This window comes from Oryctolagus cuniculus, chromosome 19 (genome assembly GCF_051225735.1).
Source record: "Oryctolagus cuniculus isolate XC-2025 breed Fujian yellow rabbit chromosome 19, ASM5122573v1, whole genome shotgun sequence".
NCBI classification, from domain to species: domain Eukaryota; kingdom Metazoa; phylum Chordata; class Mammalia; order Lagomorpha; family Leporidae; genus Oryctolagus; species Oryctolagus cuniculus.
The window spans coordinates 66,681,661-66,700,933 of NC_142885.1; the positions used below are offsets into that span (position 1 = coordinate 66,681,661).

Here is a 19,273-nt window from a genome sequence, read left to right on the forward strand (position 1 = left end):
GCATTTAGTTGTCCAACATTTACAGGTTGCTCACACTGTTGTCAGAAATCTGTAAGGGATGCTCCAGCTGGAGAAAGACTGACAGTCAACTGTTCTCAAGTCTCCCACTTGAAAAAGTGAAGTAACTTCCAACGTAACGACAAAATAACCAGAAGAGAAGGGAAAAGCCCCCATTTGGTATTCCATGCAGACAGAATCACTCACGTGAGACTCTGGTCTGAAACATACTTTGTCATTCACTAGTTTCTGGAGATCCTTCCTTATGACTTTATCTAAAAGGTAAAGAGGCATTTTAATTGCCCCATGGGCCACCTTGAGTGCTTGTTTAAAAAGCAAAATAGGGAGAGAACCAGGATGAATAAGGAGGAGGAGGATCCTGCTGGACCATGACTGTGTCTTCTAGAAGTTTGTAACTCAAAGTGCACTGCGTGGGTGGGCAGCTGGACACCACCTAGACGCTTGTTAGAAATGCAGTATCTCATGGCTGGCCGGCATTGTGGCTTAGCCAGTCAAGCCACGCCAGCATCTCATACAGGCACCAGTTTGAGTCCCAGCTGCTCCACTTCCAGTCCAACTGCCTGCTAATGTGCCTGGGAAAGCAGCAGCATATTACTCAAGTCCTTGGGTCCCTGCAACCACGTGGGAGACCCAGAAAAATCTGGCTTCAGTCTGGCCCAGTCCTGGCCATTGCAGCCACCAGCAGACTGAAGTCTGTCTGTCTGTCTCTCTCTCTCTGAAACTCTTTCACATAAATAAATCTTTTAAAAAATGCAGAATCCCGGACCCCACCCCTGACCTAGTGACTCTGAATCTGTATCTAACAAGATTCCCAGGTGATGCCTATACACACTGAAATTTGAGAAGCACCAGACCGTCCATGTGAGGATTCATCCCTTGGGTAGGAAGTATCCAGAAGAAAACTGCATCTGTACTAAACCCATACAGACTCTTGCTTCCTTCTCTTCACATCATCCCCTAAATAATCTAGTAGAAGAATCATTTACAAACATCTATATCATACTATGTACCATAAGTAATCCAAAGATGATTTAAAGCATACAGAAGCGTGTGCAAAGCTTATGTGCACACACTATAGAATTTTATAGAAGTCTGAGTGTCCATGGTCTTTTGGTAACCCCACGGATCCTGGAACAGATCCTGCAAAGCCATGAGGGCTGACCATTCAAGACTGTATGAGCCACTTCCGGAAGTTATTGTGCGAAGAACAAAAAGACACACACCCTGACTTTTTGGGTTGACCAACCTTTTGGTTCTCCCCGGGCTGAGGGATTTCAAGACTGGGTGCTAAATCTCGGACAACGGCAGGCAAGCGACAATGGTCCCCTCACACCATCTTTGTGCACATAATGAGCTCCCAAAGGCCACAGGTTTCATCCTCTGCCCTTCCCCAGGGATGGCATCAAAACAAGCCCTTCTTCCTTTCCTTCTTCCTTTCCCTGAAGATTGAACAAATAGGCTGGCGCCACGGCTCAATAGGCTAATCCTTCGCCTGCAGCGCTGGCACACCGGGTTCTAGTCCTGGTTGGGGCGCTGGATTCTGTCCCTGTTGCTCCTCTTCCAGGCCAGCTCTCTGCTGTGGCCCGGGAAGGCAGTGGAGGATGGCCCAGGTGCTTGGGCCCTGCACCTGCATGGGAGACCAGGAGAAGCACCCGGCTCCCGGCTTTGGATCAGCATGGTACACTGGCTGCAGTAGCCATTGTGGGGTGAAACAATGGAAAAGGAAGACCTTTCTCTCTGTCTCTCTCTCTCTCACTGTCTAACTCTGCCTGTCAAAAAAAATATATAAAAAATAAAAAAATAAAAAGATTGAGCAAATGGTCATTTAAAGAGAAACTTGAGATATTAAGAACAAGAATTCCTTTTTTCTCTAAACCTCTACAGAAGAGAGGATTCATCAGTTCAAACTGCAGATTGAATTACAGTCCCCAAAGCAAACTAGGGCACACAATCTAATCACAGATGCTCAATGAACTACGGTGCCACTAAATCTACTTTACTTTTACTCCATTTGTCCCATTTATCATGGGTTATTTTCATTATCTTGGGCATATAAATATTTTAGTTCACACATACAATTTAATTAGTTAAAAGTGCAAAGTTAAAGCCAAAACAGCACATTTGTTCTGGCCACAGAAATGTATGGCACTAGTCAAGGAAGGGCAGATATATGTGTCTTTGGAAGGAGACAGCTGTTATCTTGGTTAGCAGGGCTGCAGTTAGAATTAGGGATGTTATCTGGGATTCCTCTTTAAGCATCAGGGGTCTGGAGTTTTGCTTCAGAATTAGGCAATGTTTCAGCTCCATGCCATTCTGAATTAAGCAGCACAGTGGCTCTCTGTCTCTCCCTATCTATTAAACAGGACCACCTGGTGACAGCCACCTCCCCTCCAAGCCTCCATGTTTTTCACCTTTTCCAAAGTTCAACCATTCTCAAACTCTAACCTTGTGGAGTGTTCATCAACACGAACATTCCCGAGTAAGACCTACGGAGATTCAGGAAGTGGTTGGTAGGACCCAGGGACTTCTCACAGGATCAGCCACCTGCCTCGACTCCTAGGGCCAAGGGCAGAGACGGACTCAGGGAAGTCCTTTGACTGACATAGCCCATCACACTGAGAGACACTACTGGTAGGATGTGTAGTATGCACCAGGCATGGGTGGGCATTTACTAATCATATTCCCAACATCCCTATGAGGTGGGTATTACTGCCACCCCCTCCCACCATCTAAGGAAGAAACAAGGACACAGAGAGTTTAATGGCCTTTCTCAAGGTCATCCAACCTGCAGTTGGTACAAGTGTGGCAGAAATTCAAGCAGGGGGAGTGTACAGCTCCTGGTCATAGACACAAGATGATGTCACTTCTCACCAATAGATTCTGAGTGTTCAAACATCACAAAGCCAGGCATAGCACACCGTAACACAGCACAGTTTGTGAACACCAGCTCTTCAGGGGTATGGATGTGATGGTCCGGTTTATTCTAAGTGACCAGTTGCTGTCACTGTTGCTGTTTTAACTCTTCTTTCACAAAAATGCTCCTTCTATCTCACTGTCCTATAATGTGTATGAAACGGAATCACACCAGAGGAGCCTGAAATCAGGAATACACTGTTTTTTTGCTGGAAGAAACAGCCTATGTCACATTTGTGCAACTGTGTTCCCCTCCCTGCTCTCTCTCCCTCTCCCTATACCACACTCCCTCCTCCCTCTTTCTTCCTCCTCTCCTTCTCGACACCTGGTAATAATCTCTATTCCCTGTTTCACTGTTTTCCAGCTTTGCCTCACTGACAGTTTGAGATTTACCAGGATTCCCAGGATGGGGCTATGGGCTGGCAATGATGCCCATGCAAGGCACTCCCAAGTTGCACAGAGATTCCCAGGTAGATACAGGAGGCTTGGTTTCCTCCTTGCTGCCAACGAATCTGCTGCTGCTCTCAGCCTATGGGGTGGCCACACAATTCATGCACAGCCTTCAGCCCTTGGGAGTGTCTGTGTGTTACTTTGTTTCACTGAGGCAACCTTGAGAACTAGCAGTAAAATTCCCCAGTGTTGGTGTGTTACATGGCATCTTAGTTTGCACTCTACAGGATGCCTTGTTTTATGCCTCCTGCCACTCAGTAACTTCCAACTACAGATGTGGAAGAGATGGGAAATGGAGACCTAAGGCTTTTTTCCAAATGACAGCAAAGTGCTAATCATACGACTTATCTTCTCCCTATCATCCCCCAAATTACCCAGGAAACAATGTTGCTACCTACAGGTACAGGGGATAGACGTTGGGAGGTAGATGCAGTACATCCCCATGGGTACTTGGGCAAGAGATGTTATCGAATAAGACTTGGTAGCCCATCAGTCCAAGAATCACAGGAAATAATTTTTAAAAGAGAGGGAGAAAACTCCTTTGTGGGAAGTCTAAGATAGGTGAAAACACACAAATAAATCATTAGGTCTGAATTCACAGACAGCATGTCTTCTGCTACTTACAATAGAAGAAAAGTTATTTTTCAGCAGTGGCAAAGGAGCCACTGGCACCAGGAGCACATTGTGGCCGTGAGGGTTGGGGGAGTTCACCTTTTATTTATTGGATTAGCCAGAGAATGAGAGTAGTAACAATGACATCTCAGAAGTGCATTTTCCTGTAAAATGACCCCTGATCCCTGAGATTCTGGGTGTTTGGATTCCACCAACAGGAAAACATAAGAGGACCTGAAAGGCAGCAAGGGATGAAGGTTTGGGGTGATTCGTGGGTGCAGGGGCTGATGTCCAGGTGCCACTGCCTGGATCATCTATTAAAGATTCAAATCATTTCATGAAGATTAAAGACAAAAGGGGGATTAACTCCATTCTTATTTCATTGTGGACTCGGGAGAAATTGCAGAAGACATGACCAGCCCTGAAATATCTGTTGGAAAAAAAAAAAAAATCACTGAATAAGATGTGCTCTCAGGGCCCCTTTCTATCCAGGTGACCCTAAGTTCAACAAATTGAGGCAGTGTGTGTCCACATGGGAGTACCCCAAAAGTCACAAATTATTCCTGACTTGGAATTAGCACCGTGAAATAGTCGGCCCTTTTATGAATCAATGGAACTCGGCTTCCAGAGGAGGAAAGGAGATAAAATATAACCAGAAATGCAATTCCATTTTTTTTAAAGTGACATATATCATACCAACTATCAAGAGGGAATGTGCAGTCTGAAGAAGAGAGAATTAGGCTGACTCGGGACGGCTGAATGTTAGCCCGCTGTCTGCAAACCACTGATTTAGGAAAGATCACTCACCAGTTTCGTCTCAGTTGTTCACCTGTAAAATGAATGAATAGATCTAGAAGGCTTATGATGCCTTTTCTTTTCTTTTTTTTTTTAATATGGAGGAGAAAAGCCGTTGGCAAGTGTGTTGGGAAGCAGAGCCTGCACCACATAAACTCTGTGCGCCATCTGCTACTGAAGGAAAGTTGAACATGTTTCCCCACACCAACCACACTTCTACACCAACAGCACCGAATCCAAGCGACTGTTACAATTTAAACACCCTGGAACGCATACATTGGAACCGTAAGTGGGAGGGGGTCGGCTCTCCCACCTGCTTTGGATGTCTAGAGAATCGTCTGTGATTTATACGCAGGCCATCGAATGAAATGAGCATTCTGCTAAACAGCCCGTGCAAACGACCATGCACCCATCACTTAAAATAATTAGGAACTTATAAAATGACCATATGTTGTCATGATGAACAATTGCATTACACTGCAGAGGAAATCTCTCTCAACCCTCTCCCAAATCCTGAAGGAAGCCTGAGTGGAATAGAGGCAGCAGGTAATTAAACATCAATTTTTTAAAAACAAGTGTATAGTGAAGAACAGCAGTTTCCTGTACTGGAGAGCACCTCATGTTCCCATCAGCCAGGTTTCAATGTCTTTGTGCTCAAAATCAAAGCAAACAACAACAAAATAAACCTCTGGGCACTCGGAAGAGCTTCGAGAAGATCTGAAAAGCTGTGTCTTCTCCAAGCAACCCCGGTCGGCTGCTCCAGGTGGTGGTGGGACGAGTGTTGGGAGCCGTTTCCAATCTAGCAGTAATTTAACAGTTCACCTCATCCCATGCTCCTCAACTTGTAGCTCAGACATTTCTAACATTAGTTTGCAATGTGCTGACTCATGTTTGGTTGAAATTCCTGAGTATGCTTCATTACCTAACCAATAAAGCAATCTAGAGGAGTTACTGAATCATACACTGCTTGCTGTATCCCTACCCTCTTGTTTTTATTTTGATATGTGATTGCTCCCTTGGACTGTTGCTCAAGAGGAAGATAGATGTTTCATAACCTTTTTTTTTTCTTAAGCTATTCCTGTCAGCCACACAAAACTTTCACTTTAATACTCACTCCTACTAAGCAAAACCACAGTCAAAATCATGCGCCAACATAAATCCCAAACAACCATGGAAACCAATATCTATTGCTGTGCTGTTTTAATTTCATATGTTCTAACAACAAGAGTGAAAAGACAGACAATTTCTTGCTTTCATTTCCTACAGAGCATCTCACATTAGACCCAGTTTTGCTTCTTTCTGGAGAGTGAAGCCCCCATTCTGTTCTTGTGAACAGCCAACAGTTGCACACTGCAGGGGAGGACCATGAGTTGCCGTGAAAGGTGACTGCCTAGAATGAATCAAGTGTGAAGCTCTCTGCGATGCTCATGGATGCCTGCTCAGACCCTGCAGAAGGAGTGTTTCTACTGGGATGTTCTGGCTTGAGAAGACGTGGAGGAATCCTGGTATCCCAAAGGGAACAAAGAGAGTCCAATCAGTCTCAATGGAGAAAATGAAATTTGGGGAAAGAACGGAACTTCTCTGTCTTCAAAACTTCATTTCAAACTGTATTTAAAATCCATGCTTAGCAATGCTTTTGCAGCATCATATACTGATGCCTCCACCAAAAAAATCAATCAATCAATCAATCAATCAATCACATGATCCTGAGCCAGGGACTATATATTCGTAAGGCTGGAGGTCAAATACACAGAAGGACATGCAAGTACTGGAGCGGTCTCTGGACATAAAGTGAGGCACTAGCTTTTACCATGTAAACACTGTGAACAAATGATTTGATTCCAGCAATTTATCTCATGGAAATTCTTAGGTTGTAAGCAAGGACTGATCTGTAGAAATGCTGATCACATGGTTTTGTTTGTGATCAAGGAAATTAAAAAAAAAAAAAAGCCACTCCAATCACAGAGAAATAAATTAATCTCTAGGCCAACTGGAAAAGAGATGTTGCAAAAAAAAATCTCAATTTAGAAAAATATTCACTGTATAGAAATATTTTTTAATCATATGCCTAAAAGGGAGAGTAAACATTATTTCCACTAGTCTATTAGGATCTCCTTGATATTAAAAAGAATGTAAAGATTATAGTGTTTGATCAACAGGATCACACTCTCTGTTTAAGTTCTGGGACTCTTAACATAATAAACACATCTGGGGCCAGTACTGTGGCATAGTGGGTAAAGCCACCACCTGCAGTGCCAGCATTCCATATGGGCGCCGATTTGAGTCCCGGCTGCTCCATTTCCAATCCAGCTCTCTGCTATGGCCTGGGAAATCAGTATAAGACAGCCCAAGTCCTTGGGCCCCTGCACCCATGCAGGAGACCGGGAAGAAACTCCTAGCTCCTGGCCATTGTGGCCAACAGGGGAGTGAACCATCGGATGGAAGACCTTTCTCTCTCTTTCTCTCTGCCTCTCCTTTTTTCTCTAACTCTGAGTTTCAAATAAATCTTTAAAAAAATAAACACATCTGGCTAGGGCAACTGAACTGTACAAGTGTATCATGAACCTTCTGAGATCTGGCAGATAACATCGAGGGGCTGGTTAACAGATGTACAGCATTATCACTCCTATTTTTACCCCCTTCAAGAACAGCCTATTTTGAATTTTGTAGACTGTCAGACATGAAAATCTAATGTCGAGAAGACTTGACATCAAGTTACCATAGTTAGCATCCCTGCATGGTGGCTTTTCCCAACCCTGACTTAAACTTCGTGACTGAGTTTGGTTGACACTGAGAGCATATGGGGACAATGCACACTTCTGAATCTTTAAATGGAATGAGCTGCAGAGAAGCAAGAATATGGAATTCGTCTCCCCATCAGTCTTTCTAGAAGGTGTGAATAGGACGACTTTCAATCACATATTTAAAAATCTCTCTCCTTTCCAAATTGGATAGGTATATTCACAATTTTGGATAAACATGCAATGACAGGTTTCCAAAATGCTGAGAGGAACTCAGAGGGTCCTACGGAGTCATCCCGAGTGCAGTTTATCAAACCTCCCATGCTTTTGCACCATCACGATTCTTAGCATACCCAGGTATCATCTACACTGACAATTCTCCAACAATGCCTTGACACCGATCTTGATTTTGTGGCTTACTCATCATAGCCACTTGTCAGGAAATAATATAAATAAAAGCACAATTGTCATGTTCTACTTTTTCCTATCTAATACAATAGATAACACTTTAAAAATTTATTCAGATAGCAGTACTATGTGGAAAACCTTTTAAGACAACTTCAGGTAAACTCTTTCAATTTTCAATTGGAAAACAGAACTCTAAAGAGATCATTTATTCCAGGTCAAACTGCAAATTCCAGAAAAATTTAGAGATAGATGTCAGGCCTTTAAAACTCTCTCAAAAACGCTGTCTGTATTGTTCTCTCTTACACCTCTCTCTCTCTCTAAAACTCTCTCAAAAACGCTGTCTGTATTGTTCTCTCTTACACCTCTCTCTCTCTCTCTCTCTCTCTCTCTCTCTCTCTCTCATCTCTGTCTCTCTCTCTGCATGTGTGTGTCTTTCTCTCTATGCCTGACTCTCTACGTGTCTCTGTCTCTGAGACAGACGCTTGACATTCCTGACGTCTCTGATACTTCACAGGTGCATGAGCCACACAACAACAAAGGGCCTCACTCAAAGAGGCCATGCACTGGGTTAGATGCTCTGTTTTTGCTATCACTACATTCTTTGCACTTTGCACAGAAACACACCTCATGAAGACCATGCTCTGAAGACCACTGGACAACAACACTAACAGTCACAAAATCTGTGCCGTGAAAATAAACATCACCTCCCAGCATAACTATTTCTCTATATCCTACTCTGAGCCTTAGCAAGAGTAAATAGGGCATAGAAAACATAAGGAGGTGAAGACAAGGGAATAGGGTTGGTGAGTGTTCTCGGGCAGCAGGTTCAGCCACTACATGGAACCCTGCATCCAGTGCACCTGGTTTGAGTCCCAAATACTCTACTCCAAACTAGCTTCTCTCTAACGCATCCTAGAAGGCAGCAGATGATGGCCCAAGAATTTGGGTCTCAGCCACTGAAGTGAGAGACCCAGATGTCCTTACTCCTGGCTTGAACCTGGCCCAGTTCTGTGGCCATTATGGGAGTGATGCAAGATTCTCTCTCTCTGTCTTCTTCACTTCCCCCACCACCTTTGAAATAAACACTTTTAAAAAAGGAAAGAGAATGGAAAACTAAAGTAAAGCAGAATCATGCCCAGAAAGAAAACCTCTGAGGTAAGCGTGAAAACACTGAAAAATAGAACTGGTAATTCAGGGTGCTAACTATAGGGAAGGGACTGAAAAATGGACCCTGCATTTGGGAAGGCAGTGCTGGAAAGACCTGAGCTGGGAGCAGACATTGACTGGGAGAAGGACCCTTTGCAAACTGTGACACAAAGGAAACAAGAAACAAAATGAGAGGGGCTGGCCTTGGGGCCCAGACAATGGAGCTACCATTTGCCACACCAGGGTCCATCGTGTGTCTGAGCACCAGTTCAAGTCCAGGCTGCTCTGATTCCCACTCAGCTCCCTGCTAATGCATGTGGGAGGGCAGTGGAGGATAACTCAAGTTCTTGGGACTTTGCCACTCAGGTGGGAGACCAGGATGGAGTTCCTGGCTCCTGGCTTCAGCGCGGTACAGATCTGATTGATGCAGCCAACTGGGGAGTGACCCAGCAAATGAAGATCTCTCCCCAGCTATGCCCCCACTGTTTCCCCTCTCTCAGACACTCTGCTAAATAACTAAATAAATAGCAACATGTAGATGTTAACAATCCATTAAGTCTGAAGAAACAGAAAGGAACAAAAGTGTCTCTTCTTGGGAAACTTTTTTATTCCCAGTAAAAAACCAACCATTAAAGAAAATATGTTTCACTATAGGAGAGGAGAGCAATTATGAACAGGAAATCCGGTGCCCTCCCCAAACCACTAGGCTTAACAAGCAAAAATGATCATGAAAATTTACCAATGTGGTAGCCCCCCACATTCCAACTGTGCAGCACCAGAAAACTGTAATATAACACTACAAACTAAACTGCATTTTTCAGGGTGGGCAACTGACACAGCAGCTTAGTCACAGCCTGAGACGCCTGGTTCAAGTTCTGGCTGTGCCTCTGATTCCAACTTTCTGAAAATGTGCACCCTGGGAGGCAGCAGATGATGGCCCAAGTCTCTGGGTCCCTGAAAACCATGTCGGATACTTGGACTGGGATGAGAGATCCTGGCTTCAGTGGACCCAGTCTTGGCTGTTTCAAACATCTGGGGAGTGAACCACTATATGTCTATCTCCTTCTGTGTGACTCTCTGCCTTTCAAATAAAATGAAAACAAATTCTGAATATTCTTAGATATTCAGAATAATACTAAGCACACATTTGGAAATATACTAAAGAACAAAAATATTAATATACTGAGAAATATATTGAGCAAAATATATTAAACATTGGGGACTATAGTAGATACATCTTGCCAGAAATGGGCAAGAAACAAATTAAACGATGGTTGACTGAATTCACAGAAGAAATGAAGAAAAAAGCAAAATCACTTAAGAAACACTGTCAGAATTATGAGGTATCCAGGAAAAATATGAAAATGAAAATTTAATATGGGCATTAAAGAAAAACAATAGAAAAACTAACAGAACAGTGGTGAGATTAAGAAAAAAAAAAGGAACTGCATCACAAAGCAGTGGTAGAAACACAAAACATGCAGAGAACATCCGATGGATGCAAAATTGGACTTGATGGGGAAGAATCACAAAAGGGCAGAATGGAATGATATCTGAATCTATCATCCTTTGGAACTCTCAAGAAATATATGGGGGTTGGCACTGTGGCTTACTGGATAAAGCTGCCACCTGTAGTGCCAGCATCCCATATGGACGCCAGTTTGAGTCCAGGCTGCTCCATTTCAGATCCAGCTCTCTGCTATGGCTTGGGGAAGCAGCAGAAGATGGCCCAAGTGCTTGGGTCCCTGCACCCTCATGGGAGACCTGGAAGAAGCTTCTGGCTCCTGGCTTCAGATTGGCCCAGCTGCAGCCCTTGTGGCCATCTGGGGAGTGAACCAGCAGATGGAAGACTTCCCTCACCAACCCCCTTCTCCCCTGCCTCTGCCTCTCTATAACTCTGCCTTTCAAATAAATAATAATTCTTTTTTTAAAAAAATAAATATATAAACTATTAAACAACATTTGAAATATTAAAGGAAATACAGAGCTCTTTAAAAGGATAATAAACACACTACATATTAAAGTCGAGGATCTAAGATCTTGGATTTAATGTAACCACCAGAAGAAAATTCATAGCATAAACATTTCCACTTAAAAAAAAAAAAGAGGGTAAATGTAGTAGATCCCCAACTCAAAAATTTAGAAAAACACGGAACTACCACACACATGAAAGGGAAGGCTTCACAAATATCAGATCACAGATTGACAAAAATCACGATATTTTATAAGAAAAAATAAGCTAAGCAACATTTCATGGATAAAAATAAGCATACATACTCAAAGTAAAAAATTAAAGGATTACCATTAAAACAAGATCTTAAAAAAATAGACTACTTCGTAGATCTCTTTGCAAACTAATGTGAAAGTCTAGATGAAATGGCTAATATGAAAACCTCCCACAGAAAAATGGGCCAAAGAATTGAACAGACAAGACACAAATAAAAATACATGAAATATCTCCCCAGCATATGGGAAGATGAGAAACTGAGTCAAGTGGTCCCCATGTGATAGGAACAAGGAGAGCAGAGCCTAGGAGCGTAATAACTTGCTGGAATCTGTACAACCAAGCCTGTAAGTGACGGAGACGGCACTGCCTGCCCGGCTCTCAGACACCACCTCGACTCCCTTCACCTTTCACTTACCCGCAGCATCCTTCTGTCTCTTTGTCTTAAAAAACACAGAGTTAAGCAATATCTAGGACCTCCTAACTTTGTAACATTCTGGGATGCATCTCAAAGCTGAACTTCACCAGCTTGTGCAAAGACATCTTGACGCTCCTGCCACAAAGACCCGCTGTTTACATCCTGGTGGGCCAAAGCATGACCACCACTGTGTGGGAAATGACAATGACATTCATCTCATCATGTCCTTTACATGCCTTGCAATCTTCAAACCTCAAGTTCTTTCTCAAGAACACACTACCAACTGTGGCCATGAAGGGAGTGATCACTAAAATATTTCTCTGCCACACTTGTGAAGCCATTCACTATCACTCTGAATAATGCTCCCTAGGCAGGCTAATGGATCTTTATTTCTATGCAGTGGGAGAATCATTTTCAGTCATCTGGAAGGAACTTTTCAGGGGACACACCACCCACCACCCCATCACAGAACAGCAGAAGACATAACGCGAAGAGCTACTCAGAGAGCAGGCTCAGGAACTCTGAATTTTTAGAGTAGAGACAGCTAGAGTCACAGCATCCCTCAAGCACGTAGCAATGGCATCTCAGAACATAATGGGCATGTCCTTAGGACATCATGCAGGCATCCTCATTAATTAGCTGAGGACCTTTGGAAACTATTCTGTACCCAGAGTACATTGAACACTTTCAGGGAGAGAACAACCACTGTTCTGGAATTAACTACATGGGAATTAGGAAATACTTTGCAGATTGCCAGAAACTTTGGAGAAGGACTATCCTACAGAATGTACTAACTCAGTAGACCTTGCTGGCTGACTTCTCCTAGCCAATGCTGATGGAAGATGATGAAGGGTTGGATATCAACATCTGAACCTCTCTCAGCAGTATATAATTATGCTTCGGTACATGTTCTAATACTAAAGAAAGATAAGTCTATCTCAATAGCCTTGGCTTACACTGTTGTATTATTGTTAGAGAATAAGTCTTACTTTAGATCAAGGGGATCAATACAAACAGGCCCTCACTGTCCATTTGCTGTTCATCCTAAAACCACCCACAGGTGCTGTGATCAGACACACACTCGACGTTCAGTCTCTTACCTTCTGATACAACACCTTCACAACCTGGGTCACCATGGTTGGAAATCAGCCTATGAAATGCCACAGGGTGGGCCACAGCCATATCCAGAAGTGTGACAGACACATAATTCATACACACTTTGCACTCTCTGGAACACAGTCACATAACCCCAGTTTAACCTGTGGGAGACTCAGACACAGACTACCTGTACACCAAGCAGAAACCTAAAACAGGCTTGGAAAACACAGGGCATTGTTCTGCTTTGGACTGAATATTTGTGCTATCTCTGCATAAAATTTCAAGCTGAAAGAACTTCTTCGCGCTGTTACTGAAGAACACCTGGAAACTGTAGTCCCAGCGGGGCCTCTTTTTCCCAAGATTCTATTGCCTATGATGGTCAAATCAGACAGGGCGCCGCAGTGGAGAACGCTGCTCCTTCCATCCAGCTCATTCCTGTTCCAGGGCACCACTGACGGCCTCGGAGTCACACACTGTTCATCAGCATTCCTCGGGGCAGGAATTCACTTCACCGTGGTGGGGTTCAGTTCTACCAAGGATGCTTTCCCTCCACATGTTCAGAATTCAAATCAACTGCTGTGCCTCTGCCTTCCTGACCTCAGTCCCAAAGCAGGCTATTTTATTTTAACTAGATGGGCAACCTGCGAAAATGAACACACCGTCATCCGGCTTTGCAGGAAGGTCCCAACAGTCGATATGCCCTTTCTGGAAAAGGAACTGCTGACTAGGCGATTCCCTTCCTTCTGACCTGAAATACGTGCTCCTCAAGTCAATTTTCCACCTTCGCAGCGAACGGTGACCGTGACCCTCACTGTGGCTGCACGGCCACTTGCACTGGGTACTTGTCCTACGTGCCTCATCTCCGAGGGTTTAGGGGAGAGGTGGATGAGGGTACTTGTGCTAAGTGCCTCACCTCTGAGGGTTTAGGGGAGAGGTGGATGAGGGTACTTGTGTTAAATGCCTCATCTCCGAGGGTTTAGGGGAGAGGTGGATGAGGGTACTTGTGTTAAGTGCCGCATCTCCGAGGGTTTAGGGGAGAGGTGGATGAGGGTACTTGTGTTAAGTGCCGCATCTCCGAGGGTTTAGGGGAGAGGTGGATGAGGGTACTTGTGTTAAGTGCCTCATCTCCGAGGGTTTAGGGGAGAGGTGGATGAGGGTACTTGTGTTAAGTGCCGCATCTCCGAGGGTTTAGGGGAGAGGTGGATGAGGGTACTTGTGTTAAGTGCCTCATCTCCGAGGGTTTAGGGGAGAGGTGGATGAGGGTACTTGTGTTAAGTGCCTCATCTCCGAGGGTTTAGGGGAGAGGTGGATGAGGGTACTTGTGTTAAGTGCCTCATCTCCGAGGGTTTAGGGGAGAGGTGGATGAGGGTACTTGTGTTAAGTGCCTCACCTCTGAGGGTTTAGGGGAGAGGTGGATGAGGGTACTTGTGTTAAGTGCCTCACCTCTGAGGGTTTAGGGGAGAGGTGGATGAGGGTACTTGTGTTAAATGCCTCATCCCTGAGGGTTTAGGGGAGAGGTGAATGAGGGTACTTGTGTTAAGTGCCTCATCCCTGAGGGTTTAGGGGAGAGGTGGATGAGGGTACTTGTGTTAAGTGCCTCATCGCTTCTCGGCCTTTTGGCTAAGATCAAGTGTAGTATCTGTTAAGTGCCTCACCTCTGAGGGTTTAGGGGAGAGGTGAATGAGGGTACTTGTGTTAAGTGTCTCACCTCCGAGGGTTTAGGGGAGAGGTGAATGAGGGTACTTGTGTTAAATGCCTCATCTCCGAGGGTTTAGGGGAGAGGTTGATGAGGGTACTTGTGTTAAGTGTCTCACCTCCGAGGGTTTAGGGGAGAGGTGAATGAGGGTACTTGTGTTAAGTGCCTCATCTCTGAGGGTTTAGGAGAGGTGGATGAGGGTACTTGTGTTAAGTGCCTCGTCTCTGAGGGTTTAGGAGAGAGGTAAATGAGGGTGTTTGGGGAAACAGCCCTCCGCGGACTCCTTTGACTGTGAAGTGAGCAGCAAGCACCCCTCTACCCATGCTTCTGTAAGGTGGGGGTGCCACACATCTCATTTATCTTTTTCGGAGAGGGTTCCTTCTCCTTCTGAGATCTGAGCTCTGATACGCTCAAGGCAACAGTCTTTCAAGGGCTCCAGTGCTTTTTTAAAATTCTGCTTTGCACCTGCAAACATGTTTCTTCCCGGTGCTGCAGTCCTGGCCCTTCTAGCACTGAGTTCAAGGTAGGAGGAGTGTGGAGCTGCTGGAACCAAGGGGATTCCCATCACCATGAGGGTCAAGTGCGTGGGCCTCTGTAATACGGGAGGACCACAGCTCTCGGCTTGGGAAACTCTGACATGACACATCCTACAGAGGGGTGCCCTTCCGTCCCCACTATGAGAGGAGTCCACAGGGCTAGAGGATCTGCACTCCACTCAAAACAACACAAGTTTCTGGTTTGTCTGTTTTATGCCAAAGTGGCTAGGACCACTCCTGGTCCTGCATACGTTTCTGTCCCAGGTGGGTCCTCCTCAGGGGCAGAGGCGGGACCCTGGCACTGTCATGCTTTCTTCCAGCTCTTTCCCTAAACCACGTGAGACACTTAGAGAAAGCCACACAATGCAACTGGACGTGCTGTGCTCGCCGTGTGTATGCCCAGGTCTGAGCTGAGGGGGCATTGAGATGCAGCCCCTGGGAAGGTGGCCAGAGATGAAGGAGCAGCTGGGAGGCCACATGCATGCACCCAGGCACTTCTGAGAGGGCTAAGCAGATTCTAGAGGGGCATCGCCACCTTCACAGCCTACTGGACTTTGGGTCAAGTCGCAGCAGTGTCACTCACGAGCCCTGAAGCACTCGTGAACAACTGCTGCTATGGTGTTGTGTCCTGCACACACTTCTGCGTCCTCCTGGGAAGATGGTAACCGCAGTAGGAGGGCACTGTGAATCCCTAAGATCCAAGAGCTCCCATGGAGCATGGCACACAAGGAGCACCTGACCCGCCCTTCTGACGCTTACTTGAAAACAAATGAAACACAAAACAAGCATCGAAAAACCTGTCCTTTAGGATGGGAGGTGATTTCAGGGTGAGAGGGGTGCTGGGGAGCAGCTGGGGTGGGGGCAGAACGGGCAGGTGCCGCCCAGACCCACGCGGACTTCCCTGAAGGTCCTCTGGTCTAGATTCCTGCTAAGGAGCAAGTACACTTTTGCACAGCTGGGAAGCACCGGCCTCTGCCTGTCCATTCCCTCCAAGCACTGCACCCAGGACAGCGGGGGCAACGCCCTGATCCACAGACACAGCTGGAGACACGAGGCACAGTGCAAGCACTGTCCCTGGCACTGTGGATCCTTGTCCTTGTCAACTCACATGAGTGGGGACGGTGGCAGAGGGATTTCCCCCATTGTCTCCAAGAACAGAGCAGATCTAGATCTCTCTGGGGAGCAGAGGGTGCGACCGTACTTCATCACAAATACTCTGGTGGAAACTGCAGCCGCCTTCCAACACCACATCTTGCACTTCTCAAGAGCAAAACATTTTACACAGAATGCCCGTATCTACTCCCATCAGAAATGAAAAAAAAAAAAGTGTCATTCTTAACCATTTGTGTGGTATATCCCTATACTTTTACTGATCTGCGATTATTTTTAAAATGTACTGTATATGACTGAAACTGACAACTTTTCATTTGATTATTGTGTATAGCCTTGGCCTGTATTCCTGTGCGACAAGGGTCTTTTTAGTATTTACATGCTGAACTCTACTCAGCGAAGCATGGAGCCTTTGACTGTAATGTAAATTAAAAATATGTTCTCTCAAAAATTAAAAAAAAGGAAAAAAGAAAGATATGGAAGGAAGGGGGATGGAAGTATCATGTTAGAATTGATGCTATCAGGGCAAGCGCCGTGGCTCACTAGGTTAATCCTCCATCTGTGGCGCCAGCATCCCATATGGGTGCCGGTTCTAGTCCCAGTTGCCCCTCTTCCAGTCCAGCTCTCTGCTGTGGCCTGAGAGGGCAGTGGAGGATGGCCCAAGTGCTTGGGTCCTACACCCACATGGGAGACCAGGAGGAAGCACCTGGCTCCTGGCTTTGGATCTGTGCAGTCCCGGCCGTAGTGGCCATTTGGGGGGTGAACCAACAGAAGGAAGACCATTCTCTTTGTCTGTCTATAACTCTACCTGCCAAATTAAAAAAAAAAAAGAAGAAGAAGAATTGATGCTATGAACTAATCTATTATCTTTATATTAAATAAATTTAAAAGCATTCTTCTAATAGTCAAAGCCATACTGATAATCAAGTCTGTTAACAAATTCTGAAAATCTGTTGTAGAAATAAAAACAAATTTACTAAAATGGAAAAAAAACCCACAAAACAAAAAAACCTCAATATCAATGAAAAAAAAAAAATGACAACCAAGAAGAGAGAAAGAGAGAGAGGAACAAAGGGCAGGCCTTTAGTGTGGTTAATGTGGCTCAAGGAAACCTAGGCCTCTAGGCATGCCACAGACATTGTCTGGCTATGAACTTAAGTGTGCCACCTTTAAAAACAAATAAGCTGCCGGCGCCTAGGCTCAATAGGCTAATCCTCCGCCTTGCGGCACCGGCACAGCAGGTTCTAGTCCCAGTTGGGGCGCCAGATTCTGTCCCAGTTGTCCCTCTTCCAGGCCAGCTCTCTGCTGTGGCCAGGGAGTGCAGTGGAGGATGGCCCAAGTGCTTGGGCCCTGCATCCCATGGGAGACCAGGATAAGTACCTGGCTCCTGCCTTTGGATCAGCGCAGTGCGCGGGCCGCAGTGGCCATTGTGGGGTGAACCAACGGAAAAGGAAGACCTTTCTCTCTGTCTCTCTCTCACTATCCACTCTGCCTGTCAAAAAAAAAAAAAAAAAAAAAAAAAAAAACAAAGAAGCTACCTGGGAAAAGTGAACACCGATCAGACGATCAGCACTCTAGAGAATCAATCTTAATGCTGTAGGTTAGGGTGTGATCATTTTTAAAGATGCAGAGCAACCATTGCTGGGTGAAACACTGAGGTCTGGCCTTGCCTTCAAAATAATCCAGAATCATGTAGGAAATAAGTGACGTATCAACAAAAAGAGATTAATCAAGTGGTGACAACAGCTCAATCTGAGGACAGGTACCTCCGATTTGTAAATATTTGGTATTTTCCATAATAAAATACTGAAAAAAAAAACATTCTAGAGAAGAAATATTATGATTAGAGAGAGAATCGCTGTAATCAGTTCTTCATGCGATCTCTGGAATTCACTTCTCACGGAGCCCTCAGTGGGTACCTGCAGTGGGAATCCACAACCTGTTTTCCCAACACTGCATCCCATTTCCCATCTATTTGCTATTCCACTTATGTTGAAATGACAAGATTTATCCCACACGTTACGAGTTCACACGTGGAGTCTAAATGTATATTTATATGAGTTTTAAGCTGATATCTATTCTGCTGCTCACTCTCACATATTACCACCTGCACTGAAATTGGAATTCCAGAAAGCTCAGAGGAAGCCATTCCGGTGTGCGTGGAGGCTCCGGGCAGCACCGACCCCTCCAAGGAATACTCTCAGTGCAAAACGTGAAAATGAAGCTGGCAGGCTCCGCTCCAAAGTGCAAAACACAAACCTCCCCTTGTGTTTTCTCATCATGCGCAACTTCCTGCTTAAAAATTTATCAAACTCGCCAGTTCGGAATATCAAGCTCTAGGAGAATGCATGAGATTAGAACAGCGAGGCGTTCAGATTTAAGAAAACACCAGGCCAAGAGTTCCATGAAACTGAGGGCTGTGTGAAATTTCTTCATTCTCTTCTTTGCCTCCCCCTCCCAACCTGAGAGGAATTGCAAACAGGTCTGTGAGGTCTACAGCTTCTCACGGAAAATGAATTACAAAATAGAGTATAGATGCCTTCCTAATAAAACCATTAAAACGTTAAGTTGGGTTTATATGCAGCTGAAAGTGATACCAAGGGCTTATTGTTATTGTTACTATTTGTCTGCCTCTCTTTCCTCCCTCAACTCAGTTTCCTTTCTCAGCAACACAAAAACAGAATTAACTTGAACATCATCCACCGCATACAGGAGTAAAACAGCTCATTAAAATGCTCAGTTACAAACTATTAATATTTTTTAATGCAATCATATGGTGCAGTTCATTAAAATCTCTCTTCCTCTTGGAAACTTCAGTCTTAGGTCCATTGTAATTTCCCCGTGGGTCAGACTGCAGCAAAGGAACCAGCAGATACCCCAGAGGAAGGTTTACTCTGAGTCTGTCAGTTCACTCGGTGCAGGACGCAACATCCTAAAGCAGACTCCCCGCTCTGAGATAAACTTTCACATTAGCATGCTATCACATAGAGAAACATATTCATTTTTTTACCTTAATTACAAACGCACCCCAATCATAGAAAAAAGCTTCAACCTTTGAGATCATTAGGGAACAATATACATAGACAGGTGCAGGCACATGGTTTCTAT

The 19,273-nt window shown here is 44.8% G+C and overlaps 1 protein-coding gene, 1 long non-coding RNA gene and 1 pseudogene across 6 annotated transcripts in view; 2 read left to right on the forward strand and 1 right to left on the reverse strand.

The window, feature by feature from the left end:
* RBFOX1 (RNA binding fox-1 homolog 1) overlaps window positions 1–19,273 on the reverse strand; it is a 1,595,659-nt gene that overhangs the window by 855,956 nt on the left and 720,430 nt on the right. The window lies entirely within an intron of this gene.
* Window positions 1–19,273, forward strand: part of LOC149120636 (uncharacterized) — a 1,089,735-nt gene that overhangs the window by 696,927 nt on the left and 373,535 nt on the right. The window lies entirely within an intron of this gene.
* Window positions 14,424–14,536, forward strand: LOC127491497 (U2 spliceosomal RNA; annotated as a pseudogene).